Here is a 25,272-nt window from a genome sequence, read left to right as displayed (position 1 = left end):
GAGACACAACTGCTCCAGAGCTGGTTATTTCCTTTGCTTGGCAGTTTCTGGGTTCTTGTGGATGGATGGTGGGAGCAGTGAGAGGTGCAGGATGTTTTGGTGCAGTCAAACAAGCAGCAGGAGCTGAGTGCATCTTCCTGGTGCTGGGGAAAGCACAGTTCTGATGAGACGGTGTCAAGAAAGATCTAGGGATTCATCTTGTCCCCAAAGGGAACCCTCTGGGAGCCTGTTCCTCTGAAAATAAAAGCCTTTCTCAGCTCCTGAGACCTCATCTCATGGTCTGAGCTTGTCAGAGGAGTGCAGACTGCCATCTGCTTAGCTGATACCCATGTGGGACCCATACTGGGGTCCTCCTCTCTGCCCTAGGATGAAGGTCTGGGTTTACTCTGGAGTGGGGACCTCAGAGCCTGTGGTAGTTCCCCGTTCCATTATCCTTAATGTCTGGGAACAATATTCCTTTTTCTCGGCTGACTCCACTCTCCCCTTTCTTCAAATACTCTTTTAAAACTATTTAATCAGAAATCTACCAGCCAGCTGTCCATCAGAGGACATGGGGCACAGGCTGCCCCGTGCTGTTCATGGTTGAGACAAAGCAATTTATGATCTACCAAACAGTTCACACAGCCTCAGTTCACACAGCCTCAGACCACCCCTCTCCCAGCCACATGCAGAGCCAAGTGGGGCATGCAGGGAGACAGTGAAGGGCTCCTGGCTCAGACTGGTGGCTCTGGGACCCATCCAGCTTCTCTGCTGAAATCTCACAGGTTGCCTCTGGCTTCACAGGGCTTGGGTTTGACACTGTCCCCTCAGCAATACAGCTCAAACAGGTACGATCCAGCTGACACTTCCTCCCACGGCAAAGTGCTTCACTGAAGTTCGCCTCTTAACATCAAAGATATTCCTAAGTGCATTATTAAGGGGCACCAAAACCTCTTAAATACTTTGTTAACTAAGAGCCTTGACAGTGAGATGGGAAGGATCCCTGTGAGATGTGCAGTGAGGGGAGCTGGAGGACAGTGTGAGAACCCAGCAGGGGGAACAAGGGGTGCACAGCGATGCTGCGGCCCTGGCTTCACCTGTCCTGGGCCTGCAGCAGGATCCTGAGCTCTGCTAAAAGATACATACATGAATGCTGGAGCAAGAATCTGTGGGGGTTGGGAGGCTACATTTCATTGATTCTACAGCTTCCTGAAGAAACAATCTACATCTTCCTCACAAGGGTCAGCAGAGGGGCAGGTGCTGAGCTCTGCTCTCTGGTTACAGTGACAGGACCCTCCCCCAGAGGGCTGTGGGGCACTGCCCAGGCTCCCCAGAGGATGGTCACGGACCCAAAGCTGCCAGAGCTCCAGGAGTGTTTGGACAATGCTCTCAGGCAGAGGGTAGGATTGTTGGGGTGTCCTGTGCAGGGCCAGGAGCTGAACTTGATGATCCCTGTGGGTGCCTTCCAGCTCAGGATATTCTGTGATTCCCTGATTCTATGAGTCTTGTTTGCTAATTGAAGAATTGGACTTTGTCATTCAGCTTTGCCTCACTTTGCTGTCTAGTCTAGGAGCTCTCTGGGATTCTCTGCAGCTGGAGAAGAAATGTGGATCCCTCCAAATGGAAACTCCTTTCAGTACTTCAGATGCTTTTTCAGAGTGCGATGCACTGCCTCTGCCAAGCCCATGATACCCTTCCCAGAATACAAACATTGGACTGCCTGTGATGCTTCCTAAAACATTCTCATTTTAGAAATACCTAACTTAATGCTATAGAAATCACCTGGTCTGTACTGCAGAGGGATAGCACAGACTTACTTTCCCTCTTGGAAGCAACTGGTACACTGCAAGTACAAGAACATAATGGGAAAAGCTTGTTTATGGGATTACTGACAGCACAGAATGGTTGTCTGGGATGGGATAAAACCTTATCTAAAGAAAAACACAGACAGATACTTGGTGGCACAGGAAGTAATCAAGCTGGAGGGATGAGTGGTTCATAGGCACTGGAATACAGAAAATCAGGGATACTTCAGTCAACATTTAACAACGGCTTGATATGAGATCTGCAGGCCACTCTGCAGTGATGGAACAGGGTGAATGGGGACTCCTAGGAGGGTTCAGGCTTCAGCCAGAACCCAAGAACAGACAGTCCCACTGCCACTGCAAGGCTGGACAGGACCTTGACATGCACAAGCAGGGAATATCACGGAGGTGGCATTGCTCCTGCATGTGATTTTAGTGACATCATCACCAAAATGTCACATTCAGGTCTGGTGCTTATGCTTGAGAGTGACACTGAAAACTTGGAAAAGACTCAGGAAAGAACGAGAAAGTTATCCCAGGGCTAGAAATCATTCTCAGTGAGAGACAAATGGAACATGATCTGTTTTGTTTATCTGGTTTTTAAGAGGTGATTTAATCGTGGTCTGTGAGAACTGATGCGGGGGAATACTTTGAGTGCAAAGGCTCTTTAAGAGGGCAGACAAAGACAGAAAAAGATCCAGGGACTGGAAGGCAAAGCTGCTGGTTATTGGGCTTGAGATAAAGTAACTATTTTTAACAGTGGGAATAACTGACCATTGGAACAAGGAGCCCAGAGACGTGGTAAACTCTTCATCCCATACAGCCTTGGAACATAGACTGGCCACTTTTCTGTGGATGTGAGCTGAATCATAAGCTGCTGGTCTTGGTGAAGTTAAAAATGTGAATTTTCAGCTAAGAAAACCTGAAATGACCCATGGTGGCATGAGAGAGATATTCCATCTCCATCATGCTGAGATGGTGGCAGGGCCAGGCTTAGCTCCCACTGACATTGGCAAAGGCAGTCAAGCACAAAGCTGCTCTTCCTGTGCACCAAGTCCTTCCTGAGACTGCAAGATGTCTGCTATTGAACCTCCCTTGTGATCCTTTCTTCTTTTCCATCAATGCAATGTTCCTGGGTGCTTGTTCAAAACCTGGCAAATGTGAATGAATATCTTTCTGCAGCTGACTGATATTTTGAAAATATATTTTGGAAATGTATTTTCATGAGGAGAAAGCTCCTGGGAAGTTGTATAGAAAAAACCTTGGTGAAACAGGAGTGTCATGGCTGAGACTTGTGGCAGTTCAGTTGTCCTCAGCCCAGCTTAGAGGAGTGAATTGGTGTTACACATCTAAGCCCAGCCTGACAAGATTGACAACATGAAGGTATCAAGGGCAGGATTTCATGAATGTGCAGAGTGTCACATTTGGAGAGGATCCTGGCTGACCTTTGGAAGGGAGAGTCCTCCTTTCCCTCAGCATGCAATACAAGGAATTTCCCCAGGCACTGCTGGGAGGCAGCCCCCAGGTCTCATTACTCCCAAACTCATTGAGTGGCCTCATTTGAAAATTTCTGTAATTCTCCTGAAAGGCAGATCTAGAACAACAGAACCACGTTTCCTAGGAAAGCAAGAGGTTAGGCTTCTGAGAACAAAACTGAAAATAAATTTTCTTGACAAAAATATGTAATGAATTCAGCCTGAACTTCTCTGGACATTGTCTGCTCAAGGGTCAGCAGAGGGAATGTTGGGTCCTGCAGGTGCTCAGGATGCACTTTGCTCAGGAATTCCCTCTTTCCAGTTATACTGGAGGGTTAACAATATTTTCATTTGGGAATTGTGTCCTCCTGCCGTTAGAAAGGAAAAACACATCTTTCAGGAGTGTGGTGATGAAAATTGCTGGGCTGCAGCTGGCACAGCAGAAGCCTTTTATTAGTTGCTTTGGCCCAGGAGGAGTCAGTCAGTGGACTCATCACTTCTCCAGGCACCTTCTGTGGCATCACAACAAATCAGTTTCTGTATTAGGGAGACTGGGAGATACTGCAGGAGCTCCCAGGGCATTGCTGGATGATATTACAACAATCACAGCATACAAATAATGTAGCTCTGCTCTGTGGGGATGGGGTTCCTCCTCTGTGTCTTGTGGTTCTAAGAAGGTTGCAGCACTGCCACAAAAATATGTCTTCTGCTCAGTCAGATGAAGGTTTGTGTAGGTGGTCTTTGCATCTCAAACACCCTTTCTCTGATGTGGGAGGACTCAGACAAGCATCGCGGCAGGAAGGCGGCATCTGACATTGATGTGACTTAAATTGCAGGCTTCCCACTGCAGCCAAGCTGGTCACCTTTCTGGTGCTCTGCCCAGCAGGAAGAATGATGCAAACAGCAACTGCGGATGCTGGCACTGGCTGGAAGACAGAAGGAGCACACATCTGTGCCGGCTGCACTCACCTTCTGTTTGCGAAGATTCAGGCCCACCCAATCCATGATCAGAAGCCACTGCGTGTGGCCAAGCAGCCCAGTCAGGCAGCGTGGTGAATGAACAGCAAATAAGCAAAAAATATTCTCAAAATATTTTGAGGCTAAATATTGTTTGTCCAAGTTACTTGGCCAAGACTCCTGACTGAGGGAATCACTGCCAGGAACTGAGATCACCTGGGAAGGATTCAGAAGAGAGGGAAATTCATCAGCGGCTTTGTCTCACTGGATAATGGCAGCTTTTATCCCTGACCAATCGTGTTTTGAAATGCATCTCATGCCTGAAGCCAGAGTGGATGCTTTGGTCAAACTGAAATCCTGGGCTTGAACTGTACCCCTCAGCTCACTGCTGGAGACAAGTTTTACTTAAACATGTTATTGAGGCTGTGAGGAGTCCTGCATCCTGATCCAGATGTGAAGAAACACAGCTGTATCCTTACACACAAGTTTCTGTGCCCTGGGAAGGACTTAAAATCTTCTAAATTACTTCTCTGTGAAACTAGGAATATGTTGGGAACTGAGAGATGAAGACAGAGCCTTCTTCCTAATCAAGCCAAACCCATGTTACCCATCCCTATTTGCTTCCTACGTAACTTTATGAGCACTTTCTTGTCATGGAGCACTTGGAGTGAGACATGTGTTAGCTGTCTGGGATGATGGTTCATTATTATGATGTTCTAGGTCTGTCTGAACCATGAATCACACCATGCCTCCTGTTCAGGTGGGACTCACAGAGTCACAGAATAGTTTATGCTGGATGGGACTTTAAAGACCCTCTGATTTCAACCCTCTGCCATGGGCAGGGACACCTTCTACTAGACCAGGTTGCTCCATGCCCCATCCAAAGTAGTTGCAAGAATTCAGGAGAAATATGTTGGAAAAGCAGATGGGTTATTAGCCTCTGCAAAGACCCTGAAGAGAAAAAACTAAAACTGCATGGCCTTCATGAGTCTGTATGGTGTGTGTTACACAGCTCTGCTGATAGGTGTGCAGGATTTGTGCAACAATGGTATGTCCCCATTGGACCCATACTGGTACAGATCTCATCTGGACCAGGACAACTTTAACCAGTGCCTGCATTTTCTTTTTCAGGAGGCACTTGGAGCCCACCCTGGGCTTGCATCTCCAGAACAGACACACAGCAAGGCTCTGGCTCCAGCAAAATGCACAGGAAGTTCAGGGCTGTGCAGGCAAGGGTCGCGCTGCCAAGGGCGTTACGTGTTTGTAGCTGAGTGTGGATGGTCTCACTGCTTGGACACGGGCACAGCACACACTTCCCATCTGTTCCATCCCTATCAATAGGAGCTTGTCCTCACCATGATGAGGGTGGATGTTATCCCCATGGGCTCAGTCCTGTTGCTCAGCCCCGTTGCTGAGATGCCCCATTAGCTGAGTGCTAACTAATGGAAAAATCCCGCAAAAGAAAATTGGAACAGGAAAGGGAATAGGAACCTTACTGGGTCAGAGCTACAACCTGTCTTGCCTGCAACTAGCAGAGGCAATAGGAGATGCTGTTTTGGGGGAGGCTTCTGCAGCCTATGCACCTCCTACTTCAGTATTCTTGGTCAATGGGCTTGGGACAGCAGAAGGCTGACTGTTCCCTCTGATACTCCCTTACGGACCTGCTCTCCACTGGCTGGTCTAATTCCTTTTCACCCATGCTGACAGCCTCTTGTGGCAGCAAATTCTTGAGGTTTTACTCACTGTGTGAAGAAATCTTTCCTTCTCTGTTTCAGTGATATCCTACCAGTGCCACTGACTGCCCCTAGGTCTTGGCCTTGGGATTGATTTCAATTTCATTTGATTCACTCCCTTCAGTCACTTCAGTCACATCCCCCCCAGTTTTCTTCTCTTCAAGCTGACGAATCCCAGCCTTTTCAGTGCTATTCACATGACAACCCTTCCAGCCTCTTGATCATTTTAATTATTAATTGAACCGCCCTTAGTATATGAAAGTTAGAGCCTTCAGGTTTGTTTCTATCCTCTGTTTAACTTCAGAGGAGATCTGGAGGATCTTCTATTGGGGCTCTAACTGTGGTGAGTGAACATCCAGCTGCTTAAAAATATATCCTAAAAATTTCAAATGCCTTGTTCGTGGGGTTGGCTACAGTTCTTCTGGATTTATAGTTTCTTTATAGGGTATTGCTCTTGCTCCAGCAACCTGCATTAGTAGTTGCAGATGCAAGTGACCTACTGCTAAAGAAAATGTCAGGAATTCTTGCAGCTCTGCAGAAAGAAAAGGCTTTTGTGGTTTAACCTCAGGCTGAGAAAGAGCAAAATTATGACAGCAACCTTAGACTGAGATCTCACAGGCCAACGTCCCTGGTGGTTTACCATAAACATGCATTTATTTAACACTGGGCTGCATGTGGTCTTGGAGCATGTGCAGGAGAATGGTTGATGTGTCTTACCTGGCTTCCAGAGTTGTCTGAAGATCCCAAGACTTTGCTCTGCAGAAGCACTACTGTGGTTAGGATTCTCAAAGCTCACTACAAAGGTTAAGCTGTGTCAAAGGAAGATGCTTTTCCCAGGTCAGGGTTGAACGGCAGAGCTCTGGTCCACCAGCACAGTTTAAATGTGGTTGTGATGGTCCATCAGAAGGGCTTTGGGACAGAGAAGGTGGACATTTATTTGTAAAGTTTCTGTTCTCCTGAAATGCTCAGTGCTGAGAGGATGAATAAAAAACAATTCCCTGCCATGTTACATCTGCTTCAGCTTCTGCAAAAGCACAGATGATGGGATAAGGTCATCTTGAGCATGGCATCAAGCTAAGCATTTCCCTGGCTTTATGTTCATCCCACATCCCCTGCTCTGTCCTGGTCTCATGCTAGTGTGGTCCCTCCCCTGGAAACACCAGGTAGAGCTTGCACTTGGCTTCTGAGCCTGGTGCCCACAGTGGCAGCTCTTCAGTGAGGATTCTGGTAGCAGGACACAAATGGCCATCAGGCCCCTGCCCACTGCACCCAGCACAGTGTGTGCAGGACACCATGGGGCAGGAGGGGGCAGTTCAGCTGCCTGCTCTTTGCAAAAACACAGGTGTGCAAGCAGCAGAGAGGAACCACTGCGGAGTGCAGGGACCACAGCACAGAGACTGCAGTGTAGGGACTCTTCCCATCAGGTGCTGCTCTGTTCTGCACGCTCATCCATGGCAGGTAAGCATGGAGCTGGGGCTCTCCCCTCTCAGGGCAGAAGGTGTTTTGCTCACCAGGCCATAACTCCTGCAGAGCCCCTTTGCCATGGCCACAGACCACATGGAGCAGAGCATGGCAGGTGAGGAGGTACCCACCCATCCTGTTCCCCTGCTTGGAGACCTCTGTGTCCCTTATGGGTAGACCCAGGCCTGCCCTCGCTGTCTCCATGCAGACCCTGTGCAGCACAAGCAGGATGCTGACCTCTCCCTGCACAAGGCTGGATGCAGCCTGTGCTCTGGGACCTGCTGACTCATGTATCTGACTCACTCCAAGGCTGAATTTCCATTGCCACAAGTTACTCTGTTCTGCCAACTCAAAAGACTCCCACCCATGGGGATCCTCTCCCTGGGGCAAGGAGGCTCAGCCCTGCACAGGCAAGCAACAGCAGCACCAAGGGGCACAAAAGTGGCTGACAAAGACAAACGGGTTCACGGTTTGGCTGCTGATGTGCAGAACAGAGCTCTGCACACACGTATTGCCTCTACTGGCTACCTGCTCCCTGAGCAGGGCAGGGGAGCCCAAGAGCCCCACTTCAGCCTACAGTGATAGCTTCCAGGAGGAGGCTGCCTGGGACAGGTGCTGTCTGACTGTTCCCACTTGCAGCTGCACAGCCTCAGCCCAGGGCTCCAGTCTGAGGTGCGCTCTGCTCCAGGCTGGCCACACACATCACCAGTGGAGCACCAGGCTGGTGCTGCCCGGTGCTGCAGACCAGTGTTTCTGCCCTCCCCTCTGACACACGGAGCAATGTGCCTTCCTCCTCAGGAAGGGATGCAGAGCCTTGCCCAGGTGGTGAAAGGGGCAGAGCTCAGGAAGAAAGGAGTGAGCAGGATGGGTGCGTGCCAGCCCAGAACTTGCTCTGGCAGCCTGGTAAGTGTGGCTCACCTTGCCTTAGGATTTCCAGTGCACTCTGTGCTCCAAAGCCCATCTCACCAGAGATCTCTCACCACTCAAGAGATGCACAGTTACCCAGGAAGGTGTCCTTCCAACAGGTCCCTGTGCTTGTTGTGAGAAACAGCTCTTCCCTTGGGATGCAAGAAGAGGATCCACTCCAAGTCAAGAGAGTGCAGGATTGGCCCTTCATTTGTCCCTATGGGTCTCAGGAATGGGGTCTCTTTAGCACAGCTGGGCTCCCGACATTGTTGGAGCAGCAAACCCACAGTGCTAAGGAGGGCGGATGGGCTGGCTCATACCAAGCTGGTTTGAGTTCAGCGGTGGGATCTCTGGGATGCTTGTAGTCCCCTGAGCCCCCCGTGCTGCCCTGGCACCTGCCAGCCCACGCTGCCCGTCACTTTATTCCTCAAAATCCTGACCACAACCCAGTAACATGGTGAAGCTCTGTGCTGCCCCTGGGGCTTGGCTATGCTGGAGGCTCTCCTGGGAGGATGACCAAATGCTCACCATCCATCTGGCCTCTTGTCCCCATGCCTTGTCCTCTCCTGTATGTCAGTCTCAGGAAGAAATGTCCTCAGCTGCCAGGTCAGGGCAAACAGCAAAACACCGCTGAATATCTATAGAGAGGATGACCTCTGGTTCACAGCACCCTCCCAAGCTGCCCAGATCAATGAACACAGGTTTGGTTTCCTCTGCGGACCCACTATGGTCATCTGTCTGATTGGTACTCTGCCCCAGACAGGACAGTCTTACCCACATATTTAAGGAATTGTTGCTAGACAGATGTCCAGCACTGCTTACTGAGAGATCACATGAATCTGAAATTTTGACATTGAGTTGAATTTGAAACCATTTTACCATGACTGAACCACTTTCTCTTTCTGGAGGTTCTCATCCCAGGAGATCATGCTAAATCAAGGTCTCCGCTTCTCACCCAGTGACCTTTCACATCCAAGAGCAGTGTTCCAGCCCACCAGAACAGGTGCCATTTTTCATCCTCGAGTAAAAGACCTCCCGATGTTGACGCGCAGGCTTGATAAGAAATGCTTAACCCACATAACCCACCCACAAACTTCCTGGAGCCTTGCAAGGTGCTGGAAACCTTTCACCACCCTATTTCTGAGTCTCCCCTCCATTTTTCCAGGTGGTACCTGTGAGGTACAGAGAAGTGCCAATGGAGTTTTTCCCAGAGGATGACTGTTGCTGGGTCCCATACATTAGAAGACAGCACAGCATACAATCAGCACAGGGTTAGCTCAGCCCTGGGCCAGCTGTGCAGGGGTGGGTGGTTGTGCACAACCTGTCCCCAGTATGTGGGGACAGGGCTAAAAAAGCCAGAGGCCTAAAACCCTTCCCCTGCAAAGAGCTCTGTGACAGACAGACAGACCTTTTCCATGTCTGCCCTGCTGGGAGAGATCCCAAAATAAATAACCCCGAGGCCCAAAGCCCCAAGGGAGATGAGAAGGAGCAGGGAGTGGGCCCAGGCCAGAGCACTCAGCTCCACACACAGGGCAGCCACACAGATCCGTGCTGTTGACAGAGCCAAGAATAATTCCAGCATCTCTATTTAATGCTATTTAGAAAAATCTCCCTCTCCAAAATAGTGAACTTCCCCAAAGACAGGATCGATATTTATAAATACCGTGACTTCCATGCCCCAGTGATTTATCTGGGACCCAGGTTGGGCAGGGTTGCTGCAGCCCTGGCTGGGCCTGTGGGCAGGGATAGTGTCCATCATTTTGGCTGTTCCCAGGGAAGCAGAATGCACTGGGGCAGCCTGAGGAGGAGGTCTGGACTGTTCAGGGAGGCTGCTGGGCAGGGGTACCTCACAGAGAGCCTGAATTTTCTCCCACGTGGAAACATGAATTTTTGAGGGAATTCAGTGCCAACCAAGTCAGGATAAAGTTGCCCAATAAGGCTGGCTGGTGATAGCTGGTTTCCCCCATCAGAAAGAGCTGGGGGCTCCTCTGTGATAGCAGAGGGAGTGGGGGGTAACCATGGACACAGGAGACTGACTCCATCCTCCCACATCCAGGTTTTAGGTCACCTTTCCCCCTACCCAGGAGCATGTTTTCTAGGGGGACAAAGATGATTTTACTAATTTCCCTCTCTCATGCCTTGCCGCCCCCTCCACTGTTCCCATCCAGCTGACTGTGACTGCTGTAGAAAGCAGACGGGGGTAATATTTACCCCTCCCCCCCCAGTCATCCCCACGACTCAATCTTTAGCCCAAACAAAGGAGTCAGCAGATGGCAGGGACAGCACACTGTTACTGAGGATGGAGAGATGATCATCAGCAATCCCATAAAGTGATTTTTAAAGAAAGCTTCCTTTGCAACAGCACTTCCCAAAATGTCCTGCTCGGCATTTGGATTGGGATAGCCAAAGGATATATGGGGTGCATGTTGCTCTGCCTGCATCAGTTAGGGATGGATCTCGCCTTGCTAGATGCCACCCATCGGGACCTCTCCCACTTGGCCTCCATTCATCCTATAACAAGACAGGTCCCGGTCCACAAGAAAGGACCCTTATGAAGTGTTTGAGGCACTATTCCTCTGTGATGGAGACCTAGAGGATGGATGCTCCTCAGACAGGTGCACAAGGCACAGATTTACCTGCGTGGCTGAGTGATGGAGAACATTCCCCTAGACAGGACAAGAGGCAATGGCTTTAAGCTGAAGGAGGATAGATTTAGTTTGGATGATAGGAATAAATTCTTCCCTGTGAAGGTGCTGAGGCCCTGGCACAGGGTGCCCAGAGAAGCTGTGGCTGTCCCATCTCTGGAATTGTTCAGGTCCAGGCTGGATGGGGCTTGGAGCAATGTGGGATAGTGGAAAGAGTCCCTGCCCATGGAAGGGGGATGGAACAGAACGAGCTTTAAGGTCCCTTCCAACCGAAAGCCTTCTGTGATTTTGTGATCAAGCCCTTCTCTGTTCTGCAGCTCAACACTGCTGCCCAGAGAGGAGCTTCTGATGCAAACCATGGCACTACCTTGGAACCATCAGGGGACTGCAGGAGATTCCATCCTCTGCTCCTCCAGCAGAAAAAGCAAAGCAAGGTCACAGGCAAGCTGAGCATGCTCCCCACTCCCAGCCAGCAGCAGGTACTGGTGTGAAGCTGCCTGCCTGTGCTGAGGGCCAAAAAGGGATTGGCAGTGTTCTGCCCCAGCAGGAACATGGTCCTTGCAGCAACTAGGTTAGGACGTGCAGAGGGACATGTGCCATGGGGGGTAGTTTGGAGGGAGAGCAACTAAATAAGCAAGGGAATGCATGGCTGGAGCCCTGCCAGCACCTGCCACCCCTGGAAATAGCTCTTACAGAGCCCCAGGGTCCGGGCATGAAGTCCCCTTCCCTTGGGTTATTATGCAGTACAGGATACATTAAACATGTTGGCAGCAGTCAGTCTAGGGAGAGCTGAGCAAGGGAGGGAGGAAGATTAATAGGAAAACAAATCAGCACCTAGAAACAGAGCAAATGGTCAACATGTAGGGACCCAGACCACCGGGGATGCTGGATCACAGACAAACCCAGGCACATGCATAGAAGGAAACAGGCTGCGAGAAGAGCTGGCCACCCAGAGCAAAGGCAGGAAAATGAAAGGAAAACACTTTATTATCTAAATGGGGATACGATTTCTGGAAGAACAGACTCTTCAGCCCAGGAATGGTGTTTGAAGCACTAGAACAGCTGAGAGAGGTGTTGATGGGGGCTGTCACCAGAAAAAATGAGAGTATGGAGATACTGTTTTTTACCTAAAGCCAAAGCATGGGAGAAGAAATAGATACTTGCTTCTGAAGAAGGGAACACTGCAGCAGTAAGGACCTGCAAAGGGAATAAAGCAGTGGAAGAACTGCATGTGCTCAGTGCCCAGGGCAGTCTGCAGCTTGAAGATCTTGGAGCAGGGATCCTGACAAGCCAGGAGTTTGCTGCTCTGCTAACAGCAGCGATGGAGAGGAGGGAGGTTGTGCTCACACAGAACAGGAGCTGTTGGCTGCAGCCTCTGGCAGGGGAGAACTGCCCAGCTCACTGCAGTGCAGATGCTGAGCCATCCCTGCTCACCATGAAGCCCCTTCTGAGGAGCCTTGGAAAGAGGAAAGAGTTCAAGTTCAGCTGGGCATCCCTTTCACCACATGCAGATGGATCTTCAGTCTGTTAGCTTGTGATAGTACTGGTGTGGCTGGAAGGAGAGGCCCAAGGGATATTCCAAAGATCCCAACAGACATGGGTACTGAAGCAGGACAGTAATTTGTACAGCAAGTTTGGTGACATCATAAAAAAATCAATGTCACGGGTACCAGTAGCTCCTACCTGCCAGTAGCAGATAAGAGGTGAACTCTGGGCCACATATAAGGTGGGATTTTGCTTAAAAGAGGCCAGGGGACTGGAGAGCTGACATCATGGACAGATGCCTAGGCAAGCTGAGTGGAGGATGAAGGCATGCCTGGAGTGGTGCCAGGGCTGGATATTGATGCTTAGCTGAAGACAAGTGCTGTGTCCCATCCTGAAAGGAATCTGTGCAGCCTCCTGAAACTCCAACCTGTCTGTGGAAAGACTGGAAGAAACCTGATCACATTTAGTAATGGATCACAGATATGTGATAGCTCCAATAGCATCCACAGAGCCTTGGAACTGGACTTTCTAGAGGCCACAGAAGTCAGAATCTGACTGAGAAGCAGAAGATCGCCTTTGGAAAGCTGGATTTCAACATGTTCTGCTCAGACTGGACCACCACACTCAGCAACAGAATGAACACAGTTCAGTATCCTGTGGGAAGCTGGATATAAGACTTCTTTCCCTACATACCCCACAGAAAGAAGCAGGAATGGCAAATGCCATGGAGATGGTCTCTCTTGGGAATCACTGCAATAAAAAGTAATCAAATCAAAAGCCAAGGAAGCTGATGGATCAGGAACTACAAGAGGCGTTACAAATTCAGTCTGGGTGCCAGAAGTCCATCTCTTCAGGGAAACTTCAGTTTGGCTGGAGAAACACAGAAGTGAAATATTTCAAACCCATTTACAGTCCCTGCTTCTTAATGGGAGCAGGGACTTCCCTTCCCCAAGACACCATCCAACTCAGTTTTGAAGGGCAATTTAGATGGAATAACAGGGCAAAATACAGTCTCTGAGTGCAAGCCTGGAATGTGCTGGCAATGGCAAGAGGATGGGGCAAAGGGGGCAGAAACTCCTCTGCCATGAACCAGCTGCTCCAGTGGCAGGAGGGAGGAGGACTGGTGTGGGAGGAAATCTGGTTTGGTACATAGAGAGTGCACTTTGCTTGGTAACTCCCAGTGTGTCCTCTGGGACAGCTCAGAGAGGTCGTGCATGGTGTTCCGCTTCATTAGCAATTACTTTATGCCAGCATATGTAAATAATTATTCTGGCACAGGTTCCCAGCAGAGAGCTGTGTGTAGCCCTTTGGAGCCAGTGCAGCGCTGACCCCCAGCACAGCCTGTGCTGCTGCCTTTCTTGGAGACCAGCACCAGGAGCAAGGAGATTTGTGTTCACACATGGACAGGCTGTGCATCCTTGCATCAACAGTGCTTTGGAAAATTAAACCATCTGTGCAGGTGAAGTATAATTCCATGTGATCAAACTTTCTGCCTCCCCTCAATAACTCATTGTGCAGCCCAGCCTTTTCCCTGCGATCTGACCCTCATGAGAGAAGCCCTGGGATTAAAAAGATGGAAGGGAGAAATGTTTACAGAAAAATGAAGATAAAAGAAGTCCACATGACTTGATATTTTCTGTGAAAGGTTTTGCCCAAGACGGAGCGTTCAGGCCAAAGCTACAAACCCCTGAGAACAGAAGCCACAAAACGGATGTTCTTCTGCATAGTACGACACGCAACAAATCTTTCACCCCAGGAATCTGCCTCTTTGCAAACTCCAACAGTGCCCTCAAGTGCTCAAAGAAGAAGCCGCAAGCCAGGGATGGAGCTTGCTACCACCCAGGCTGTGAGGCAGAGAAGACTTATGAACGAGAAGGCGGAGAGATGTGGTTGCATGGCCTTAGGCGTGGCTCACTGCTGTCCCTGCCTGAGCTAAGGTGTGTCTTTTCCTACTTCTTTTCCCCTGAATGGGTAGATCTGTGCTGTGCGATAGCCCATCTGTCACCAAGAGAGCATCAAAAACAGATTTAAGATCTGTGTTGCCTGGAAAAGATGCACATGTCACAAGCTTGTGGAAACAGCAATGTTTGGATTTGGCCACTGGAGTGATCCCACCCAGCTAGACCTCCTGGATCCATTCTTCAGAAGACATAGCTTCTGGAGGGGACTGTGTCTCAGTGTCCCAGCTCTGGAGGGGAGGTTGGGTTTCACCCCGTCTGACTCCCTGCCCTGAGCTTTTTAAGCGGTGTGGAGGCTGTTTTGGCAGAGCTAGGCAGGGCTGTCCTCACTTCTTCAGTGGGCTGGGTCTCAGCAAGAGGGGCTCTTTCAAGGGACAGGAGACAAGGCCTGTTTGGATCTGTGGGACTTCTGCCTGCTCCCAGTGAGAATGGTAGCTGGAGACATGGTACATGCTCACCTGGGCTCCTTTGTGTGACACTCAAGTGATCCCTGGCAGGATGCTGAACTCAAAACCAGCTCAACTCGCTTAGGTCTTTCCTTGCGGGTTCCTTGGAGAGTCACCTGGTAAAGCTTTATCCTGCAGTCCTAAACATACACTTTGGGGAAAGGAAGCATGCAATGGTACAGCCCCACTCACCGGGACTTGCTGTACAAGAATTAAGATGTTTTCAAGGGACAACTGAGTGTTACTGTGCTTGCAATTGACAAAGTTACACTGGGAACCTGTTCGTGTCCCCTGTTTCCTCACCCTTTTTCTTATTTGGGGAGACTACTCCTGGATCATGGAATTGGTTTGATTTACATGGCATGGACACGAATCCCATTGATTTAAGCAGCAGAGGGGACAGAAACAGGGAGATGGGGACAGGAACTACCAAGTCTGTTTTTGTCCCTGTAGCCAGTGTGTCATGCCTCTGACCACCCTACCCTAGCCTTTGGAGAAAAGTCTGTGTGGCTTCTCTGAAGGCATATGTGTTGTTCTCTTCCATCGCTGCTCATCATGCCACTGCCCTGTCACCTCCACACACCACCATCCATCTCCTCCAAGGTAGGAGACCACAGATGCTCTTCCAAGCAGGCTGCTGTCAATCCCATTAGGCCCCCCTGAATCCCAGACACCGCTCAGCAAACATCAATTTCAGTTCAGAGCTGGTTTCAGCAAAGAGCCACTCCTTTATGACCTTTTGCTGCACTGCCTTGGTCTGGGCAGGGACATTCAGCTTCTTCTTCTAATTCTGACAAAAAGCTGTTCCCACAGGTGCCTGCTCCAGGTGCTCGCAGGAGTATCACAACGCCAAACAGGCAGGCTCAAAAACCCGTAGCCAAAACCTCATACCTTTTTGTGCCAAAGCTGCAAGTTTCTCACACAGGGAACAATTCTCAAGGTATCAGAGACATCAGGACTCTTCTCTGCCATCAAGGATGGCCTTGCAGGAAAGGTTTTGCTCCTGCAGAGAAGCCAACTGCTGCAACACACAACTCCTGCTCTGCTGCAGTGTGCTGTGGATGCTCAGCATGCCTCAGACAACATGAGATGGCTCTGCAGCAAGTGTACATCTGACAGGGATGGGGATGTTGCTCCTAGTGTAGCAATCACTGCCCTTCATCTCACCAATACTCCTTGGCCAATGCCAGCCTCTCCCCCAGCAGCCTGGAGCAGGTCATTCTCACAGCTGGGGTGTCACCTCCAGGTCAGCTGCTGTCAGCAGCCACAGAGCAAGAGCCACCGGTGACTTCTCAGTATCACCTTGCTTTGATCGTCACCAGTCTGGGGATAAAAATAACCAGATCTGGGTCCAGAGTTCTCTCACAGAGATCCCTTCAACACTTAAAATAGGAGCACTCAGGAGAAAACTGGTGGAGCAGTGATTGACACCTGCAGCAAAGACAGCTCAGTGCAGGAGAGTGGCAAAGAACCATAGTCTGAGCAGGGCCCCACGAGCCACTCTCCACACCTCCACAAGAAAACAGCCTGTCCTGCTTTTGTTGCATTCACCAAAAGTGACCTTCAAACCTGCTTCTGCAGTGCCATTTCTATTGTAATGGCAGAATAGCTTCCGTGCCACTGTCGGCCGAGAATCCCAGCCAAGAGGCATTTCCCTTGCAGAACACAGAGGTCTCAGAGCAGAACAGGTCTCATCATGAAACTGTGGGTTTCTAACTAATACCCATTTGTCTGCAAGCTGATCTGCTTGACCACATGCCAGCCCCAGAACTTCATCTGCTTCCCTGGGGATAGGGCTTGGTAGTCGCCAGGACCCACAGTCCCAGGCCCTACAACCTGCCTGCTGCTGGTTACCAGGTCACACACAGCCCAAGATATCAATCTCCACACCTCTGCACACTTCTAATCCCACAATTAGCACTTGTTTATGCAAATGAGTCAGTTCATTAGCTCTCCTCTGCAATCTATCAATAGATGGAGCAGATAACCCCCTTCCAAGCCTGAGAATGTAAATGGAAACAAACCTGCTACTCCATGTACTGGCAAGATTGCCTTTTTTGTTGTTGTTTTGTTTTGTTTTGTTTTTGTTTTTTGTTTGTTTGTTTTTTTAATCCAAATTTCAGCCAAAATCTTTCTGTTTCTCCAATGATACGAGTCAGACAAAACTTCCCTAGAGCTCTGTTAAAGCCAAGCACGGAGGGACCAGCAACTTTCAGGTGTGCAACCATACAGAGAGCAGAGAATGCCTGCTCGGCTTTAGCACTCGGGAGAGGGGTCTCTCTGAGCCAGCCAGGGCACGGTCCCCGCACAGCTGTGGCTTAGCAAGGCCAGCGGGGACACTCGGTGGCTGGCCTTCACTGCACTGCTGGTGGCAGGGGCGGTCCCACTCACTGGGGCCATCTGGAAGCTCTCAGAGCTGCTGAACAAAATGCCCCCAGAGGCCCTTTGTGAGCCACAGGCTGGGTCAGGTTACCGACAGAGAGACAGGGAACAGAAACACAGTGAGGTCTCTGGGAGGAACAAGGAGCTCTCTTGCAATGGCAGAAATACAGATAGGGGTCTCGGGGAGGAACAAGGAATACTTCTGCTTTGGCATAAATACAGATCGGGGTCTTGGGGAGGAACAAGGAGCACCCCTGCTATGACAGAAATACAGCTATGACAGAAATACAGATCAGGGTCTTATCACCCCTGTCCCCGAGAGCAGGATGCCGGCACATGGGCTGTGAGAACAGCCTGGTCCCATCCTACATCCTGTTGCACACAGACTGACACATGGCTGACATGCACAAAACATGGGCAAGCATGGTGGCATTCAGCATCGGGGGGCTTCTTAGCTATTTGCATATCTTAGGGGCAGCCATACACCCCAGGGTCCCTGCCTGTGACACACACGCCCCTCAGCACCCCAGTTCTAGACCTGGTGCCCCAGGTGACCCTGGTGCCCCAGGTGTCCTCCCCAGCACACCACAGTGAGATGCTACCAGGACAGCACAGGGAGCTGTGCCTGCAGCATGCTGGGAAGCTAATGCCTGGAAACCAGGTAAGCAGGTAATGGAGCAGCAGATCAGGGCCCACAGCCAGGGCTGTGTCCACCTGCCCCATGCCCCACAGCCGGCACCCCAAAGTATGCCCAGAGCATGGGCTGGAAGGTCCAGCACTGCCCAAGCATTCCCTTGGCCCAGGCCAAGGGCAGGTGACTCTGAGGTGGACATGGCTCCTGCCGCTTCAGCCGCACATGCCCCTCACAGCTGGCTGCGCCCAGCCACCACCACCACCACCACCTCCCTCAGGGAATGAGCCCCGGCTCTAACACAGAAAGGTGATGTTTTATTACAGAATCACAGAAACAGGTTCAAAAAGGCCTCTGAGTCCAACCTGTGACCCAACACCACCTTGTCAATTAGGCCACGGCACTAAGCACAATGTCCAGTGTTTCCTTAAACACTTCCAGAAACAGTGACGCCACCGCCTCTCTGGTCAGCCCCTTCCAATGTCCGACCGCGGGGGCTGCGACGGCGGCTGAGTCGGGCGGGCACGAGGCAGGGGAGGGGTGCGACAGCAGCTGCCATGGCCGGCGGGTCCCTCAGGGCTGCCCGGGACGGTGAGCCGGTGTTGCCGGTTTTAGGACGTCCCAAAACACAGACACAACGTCTAGTTCAGAAAGGAGACATCATTTAATCTGCGCATGGTGTAAGGTGGAGGTTTCCACAAATCAAGTACACCAAGGGGTAAAAACCTCTATCTTTTAGGCAGTAAAATTCACATGAATCTGCCATCTAACACATATTCTCCACCTACCTAATGCATATTTATTTAGGTGATGTGACCTTGCGCAACGCTTGAAACACAGAGTTCTTTTCTTCATTAAGCAACTTCTATTGTAGAAGTTATCTGACTACATCAGTTACGTTTACAAAGGTGAGAAAATTCAGCCAGGGGACATAAAATCCGACCGGAAGACAACAGGCGGGAGGGGGCCGGAGGCCCTGCCGCGCCCCCAAGATGGCGGCGCCGAGAGAGGGAGCGGGTGGGGATAGGCGCGGCTGTTGTTGTAAAGCTTTGTTGCTGCCGCCGTCGCCCGCCGTGTCCGCCGCGCCGCGCCCAATAAAGGTAAAACCATGGCGGCGGGGCCGGCCGGGCCCACTCGGCACCGGGGCGTCGGGGCGGCTCGGCTTCCCCGCGACCCCGCCGGCGTGTCCCGGCTCCAGCCACCCCTCGCTACCCCGCCTCGGTGCCAGACCCGCGGCGGGGATGGGGCGCTTCGCCTTGTCCCGGGGAGCCGGGGGACGAGACGGGGCGGGACGGGACGGGACGGGACGGGACGGGTGCGTGCCTCCCCCGCCCTTAGGGAGGGACCGGCCCCTACTAAGCCTTTCAGGCGGATGAGGAGGTTGAGGGAGGCCGAAGGGTGTCTCTGCCTTCAACGTGGCCGGGAGCGGGGACCCGCACACCCCACCCATGTTAAATCGAAGTTAGCCTTGTAGGTGCTCCACGGGTGCCCAAAAACCGCAGGCCCTCTCATTTAAAACACTTCCCATGTTCCCTCTGCCAAAGGGAGCTGGGCGATCCCATTGCTGGCTTGTGGCAGGGGCTTTTCCTTTTGTAACCTACACATAAAATGTTTCCTCCGGAATTTTGTCTTTACCAGTGAGTCAGAGTCTGTCCGCTGGGTACCACTGACCCTCCAAATGTGTTATATTAGCTGTGCATTAGGGCTGTGCCCCTGCTTGGGCCGGTGTGACCCTCCAGGAAGTTTTTTAAAGGTTGCCATGGAAGGGGTTTATCTTGTGCTTTGGTCACAGCAGATTCCTCTCCTTGCTTTGGCCCACTAATCCCATCTGTTCTTTGAGATGATCCATCAAGACTGACCCTTCAAGAGACAGTTTTTGCACTACACCAAAAAATGAGCAGTCTCACTTGGTTTCCTTTGTGATCTTCAGCTCGAATGAGCTGCTGCACGGGAGCAGGGAGAAGAGAGCCTCAGGGCTGTCCCTGTCCCCAGGTCAGGTGAGATGTGTTACGGAGGGGTGCTGGGGTGGGTCCTGGTCAGGGAACCCCACCTGCTCCGTCTAGAGGGACAGGCTGCTGTAAGGTGAGGCTCGCTGGCAGTTTGCTCTTCTGTGCTGGACAGGAAGGCTGACACACCTGATTCATGGGCCAGACGTGATATAAGGCAGCAGGATTCTGCAGGGTTTTGGTTAAGAGATGCCAAGTGTCTTGTGTTTGAGGAGGAATTTGGGTTGACACCCTGGTTCAAAGACAAGGTGGTGCAGGAACAGCCTGTTGGAGTATGGACCAGAACAAAGGTACTTTCCCAGCCTCCATGCCCTACTCATTCACTCGTTTTCTCTCTTTCCAGTATGTTTTAACTGCCCTGACATACCACTTAAAGAAGGTGCCAAAAAAGTTCCTGTTGTCCCTCAAAAAGCAGCTCAGCAGTTATAAAATTCTTCCAGGAGATGGAGGAAGCGCATTGGCTTTCTGGGGCGAACAGTACTTGGCTTTCACAATGCTGCATCTTCCTCTGCACTCATGTTTGAAGAGCTGTTGAAAATCCTTTTGTCTTAATGGCGTTTTGGGGCTGAGGAGGTGCCTCTCTGAAAGCCTGATGCAGGAGGTGACAGCGGTGGAGGTTCAGGTGTCTTGACAGACTCAGCTCACAGTAATTCTGTGTACTTACTAAGAAGTCTGAGGGAATCAGACCCGTTTTGGGGTGACCATGCCTGAGAAGTGTAATTTTAAAGGCCTTTGCATCAAGGCACCTTAGGGGTGTGTTGTGCCATGTCTGTCCTTGGCTGTGGGAACAAATGGCTCCTGTACTTCTGCTGATGCAAAATGGGTCACAAAAACTGGTCAAAGTAGTGTAGTTTTGTTTTTTTAACAAGTCACGAAGAAATTGCAACATACCGTCCTCTCTGATGTAAACCTACCTGACAAAAAGTAGTTCAGATGCCCACCTTTTGTTTTTTGACGATGTTAAGGGAACCTGCAAAATATAATTAGCACTTTCAGTGTTCTTGGGCACAGTGATCCGTGGCTGAGCAGTGATTGGAGCAACTTTGGCAGTTTCTTTGGGTTTGTGCAGGTTTTCCATTGCATGATTTTCCTTGCTTTTTGGGGCAGCCCTTGGTTTGAAGAAAACTTGCCATTAAGAGTTGGAGCAGAGCTGTTTGGTTTTCGATCTATTGTATTTCTATTCAGAGCATTAGTGCAGACAGACAGCCAAAATGTGTGGGGTTTGAGTGGTATATTCTGGTGCCTTTAGAGACTGTGGAGCACTGAATTTAGTCAAAGTGTTGCGTATTTTCCTCTTTTATCAGTCTGCACTGATGCTCTGAACTGCAACAAAATAGATTGAAAAACAAATTGGTGTTCCCTGGTTCCTCGTGCTGGATTTCACATTATCCTCTGGGCGAGCTGCCTGCTCTGCCCCTTTGGAGCACCCCAGAGACAAGTAATGACCCCTCAGCCTCTTTCAGCACTTCAAAGGCTGAATTACTTTTTGTGGGAGAGGTAAGAAAATTGAATTGCAGTCCTTGATTTTCTGGCTTTCCAGTAACTCTCAGTGTAAGATCATCATCTTGGTAACAAGAAAACAGGAAACTGGTAAACAGGCGCAGAAAGTATTCAGATTGTGATTTAAGGCTGTCACTGCTCTTTACTCTCCAGAGCTAAAACCAGAACATTGCCCCTCACTCAGAGGTCACTGTCATGCCCAAGGGACTGCAGGCTGAGCAACAGGAGAGATGTATCCCAGCTTTCTGTCCTACTTCGTTCACTGATTTCCATGAGGATTGTGAAATGAGCCTTTGATTGAGTGCAAATGGGCTGGGATGGGATGAGCCCCTCTCACAGGGCAGAGAGCCTTCCTGGGCTGGCAACTTTGCCCCCTGCAATGATCACTTTGGATTTTAGGTCCTTGAGCAGAGAGCTGAGTGTGGGGAGCAGGAGGGTTGTGGGGTGCTCCTGTGAGCCCCTCTGATCAGCTCCAACAGAAGTGGCATTAACTGAGGACAGAAAAGTTGGATTCTTCCATTTTGCTTATCTCTTTCTTTACAAAGCTGCATTATCCATGTGAGCACTGCAAGTTCCCTGCAGCAGAGCAGCAGGCTGTGGGTCTGTGCCACACAGAACCACTGTGCTCAGAGGGCTTCATCTTTTGGCAGTGCAGCAATAGTTGTTGGGTTTTTCCAGATTTTTTTTTTTTTTTTTGAAAGCTACAAAAAGCCTGCTCCATGTGCATCTCCAGGAAGAATTTCAGGCATGGAATACATCCTCAGGCTAGCCACTGAGATGCATACAGGAAGAGCTTTTGTTGTTATGTTATTAATGGCAGCAGCTGTGTTGACGAGCACCTTGTAAAAGTCCTTAATTATATAGCAAGGGATATACAGAATCCTTTTGCTTAAACCTTGGAGGCATTGCAGTTCTTTCTGGGCCTTGTGATGGATGTTCCAAAGGTGTGGATACTGTGGCAGCAGGAACTGCGAGGGACGGATGGTCTCATCTGTGCACCTTTGGAGCACCTGTCTCTGTAGAGTCTGATTGCTAAAGTGCGCAGTCCTAAATTTCAATTATCTTTTGATGAACCTGGTGATGTGCATGGCTTTTGAGTCTGTTGGATCTAGATGGAAGTAATATGAATAATGAAGAGAAGTGATTTAATTTGGGCACACTTTTCAGTTATGTGGATAGAATTGGGTATCTCCTTTCCTCCTTCCTTCTTCCTTCGACTTCCCCCAAGAAGGGTTGTTGCTATCAAGAGACCTTTTTCCTGTTCTAATGTAGCTTAAAGAAAACAACATGATAGCCTCAAACTGTGGAGGTGTGGGAGGACAGAAATAAGTGGAAAAAAGGCAGAAAGAACTGAAACTGGACAGTGGAGGGTGATGTTTTCTGCAGACATGTTCTGGACCTCCTATACTTGGGAGGTTCAGAAGAAAAAGGGTCATCTTTCCTGAAGTGGGTGTTCTGGGAGCAGTCACAGATGACAACTGCTGCTTAAGGATGACAGGGGAACAATTATCAACATGTTATCAAGTAGAGCCTTAGGAATTTTAGGCGCTGTTGAAAATTTGGCTTAAATGGATTGATCTCACAGTTTCATTGGAAGTCAGTGGAAGGAAAACTAAGCCACCCTGGTGCTTCCCCTGGAAAGCTGACAGGTTGCAGCTTAAGATGTCCCCCTCAAAGGATTAATTTTGCAAGACCTGTTTGTTGTGCAGCTCAGCTGGGCAAATGCCCTGTCTCCTTTGTCCCCTTTCTGACCCCAGTGAGTGGTGTTTTGGAAGAGGGTAGTTCTCATGTGGCTCAGGTGTCAGAGGTCCCAGGAACAGTCTGCTTAAGCCGTGTTTTACCTTAAGTTTTAAGTCCCCAGTGGACCTGACTCCCAGGAGGAGTCAGAGAAGTAGTTTTAAGCTGAAGAAGTGACAATTGGCTTTTTCCTACCAGTGGTGTTGGCAGAGGCAGACAGCTCAGGCTCTGTCAGCACTCATTGCTGCTGAAGTATCAGTTACCTGCTCTGAGAGAGAGATTCCCAGTTCTGCCCAGTCCCCCAGCCAAATCTCCCAAAAGTCATCTAGAGGATGGCTGGGAGACATAGTCACACAAACTCAGGTGAGAAATGAGATGTAATTTAACAGTCTAGCAGTGGAGGGTCCTCTCCCTAAAAATTAGTTCTTATCATGACGGGGCTCCTTAATGGAAGAGAGGCTTTAGCCAAACCGAAGTTACTGAGCCTGGAAGTCTGGGAGGCGGTGATGGATGAGCAATTGGATTGCTGGTGGTGGTCCCTTCTGGCCTTAGGCTTTGAATAAAAGCCTGAAGTGTGCTCTGAGTAGGGTGCAATTGCCTTGAGGCTGGTCTTGGCCAACACCCCTTGTTATAAATGCCTGTTCTCTTTGGCAGTACTGGATGGTTTGGGTCCCTATAATTAAAGAAATAAAATGTATTTAAACAAATATGTCTGTGCTAATTGCTCAAGACACATTTCCCAGTGCTCTGAGTTGCTGTAATGAAGAAGGGGACGTGCTGGTAGGCTGCTTAGAGCTTCACTGTTTTGAGCTCTCATGAGCAAATATGTCTTCTATATTCCTGCCAAGAATAGAGGGAGCAGACGGTGCTGCTGCTTCCTCCAGCTTGCCGCAGTGCAAGCAATAGGTTTCATGCAGAAGGCTATTCATGGCAAAGTGAGCAGACGTCTCTTCCAGGACATCGATGTTTCCTGCTTATCCTTTTGTAGGAAGAGCCATAGTTGTTATTATTTAACTAGCAGACCCAATTTCAACTCAGATACTGGAAGTCCTTCAGCTTCAGGGAAGGAGTGGGTGGACTAAAACTGCTATTACATCGTGTCTGGCAAAAGAATCGGGTCTGTCTCTTCTCCCACGACCAGCAGCAACTCTGCTGATGGCAGTTTGGTTCCTTGTGATTTAAAATGGCGTGGGAGGAGAGCAGAGCCTGTGTGTTGGATCGAGTGGAAGTGCAGGTGGCCGGCCCTGTGCATGGGTGATGGGGTGGATCTTGTACTCGGAAAGACAAGCTGCAGATCAGCCAGCCTTTGGTAGCGATGTGCCTGGAGAAGCTCTGGCTCTGTGGGGGGCAGGAGGGTGGGCTATCAGCCCACTCAGGTTTTTCTGTCTTCCAGAGAAGGACCAACCCTGGACCTGTGCTCTTGTTTCAGAAGTACTGAGGAGCGTAACATCTCTGCTTTGAGGTGATGTAAAGACCATCTGTGATCTTCTCCTAGTGATTGAAAAACAAGTTTCATAGCACTTCATCTTTAAAGCCCAAGGGAGCTCTTGGCTGAGCAGGAGAGCTCTCCTGCATGGCTGGGATCCACCAACCATGTTGTTCAGCCTTCTGTAGCTCTGGAATGAGGTGATGTTTCTTCAATTCTTTTGTCTTCCCACGGTCACCACAGGCAGTGTCACGCAGAAGGACAGCTGGGGTCCTGCCTACCTGTGGACATGAAGTCCTGCGTCCCACAAAAGCTGAGCTCCAGAGGGGTTGGTGCCTTGAAGAAGTGAGATGTCAGCTCAGCCTGTGCCCAGCATCTGCTCGTGTCGTGATTTGGTACAAGTTGGGAGTTGCTCTGAGCCTGATTTCATGTGAGGCAGAGCTTCGAGATTGGTGTGTGTGCATTGGTTTGTTAAAGCTCATACCCTGGTGATAGGCTGTATTACTCCTGTTCTCTACAAGAGAGCAGGAAGCTGAGTGCAAAGATTTTAATCATTGAAGGTCATGTAACTCGTGTCAGTCCAGTTGCTCTTTCTCTAATGATTATACTGCTTTGTGGCCCACGCCAGTGTTAGGCATCCTAGTGTGTAGGCAGTAACATCTTTATCTTGTCTAGCTTAGGTAAAAACTCTTGGTGTCCCACTGATAAAAATTCTGTTAGCAAATGTCCTATCTGTTCTC

The 25,272-nt window shown here is 50.0% G+C and overlaps 1 protein-coding gene across 1 annotated transcript in view; it reads left to right on the top strand.

Moving 5' to 3' along the window:
* Positions 1-19,229: 19,229 nt before the first annotated feature.
* The window catches only part of ZBTB40 (zinc finger and BTB domain containing 40), a 44,249-nt gene continuing 38,206 nt past the window's right edge, over positions 19,230-25,272 (top strand). Inside the window, 1 exon segment of the mRNA XM_032131330.1 lies at positions 19,230-24,984. The gene's annotated coding sequence lies outside the window, so the exon portion shown is untranslated.

This window comes from Corvus moneduloides, chromosome 22, assembly GCF_009650955.1.
Source record: "Corvus moneduloides isolate bCorMon1 chromosome 22, bCorMon1.pri, whole genome shotgun sequence".
Lineage (NCBI taxonomy): Eukaryota > Metazoa > Chordata > Aves > Passeriformes > Corvidae > Corvus > Corvus moneduloides.
The sequence above is the reverse complement of the archived record's forward strand: the minus strand, read 5'-3'. Positions and strand labels throughout refer to the sequence as shown.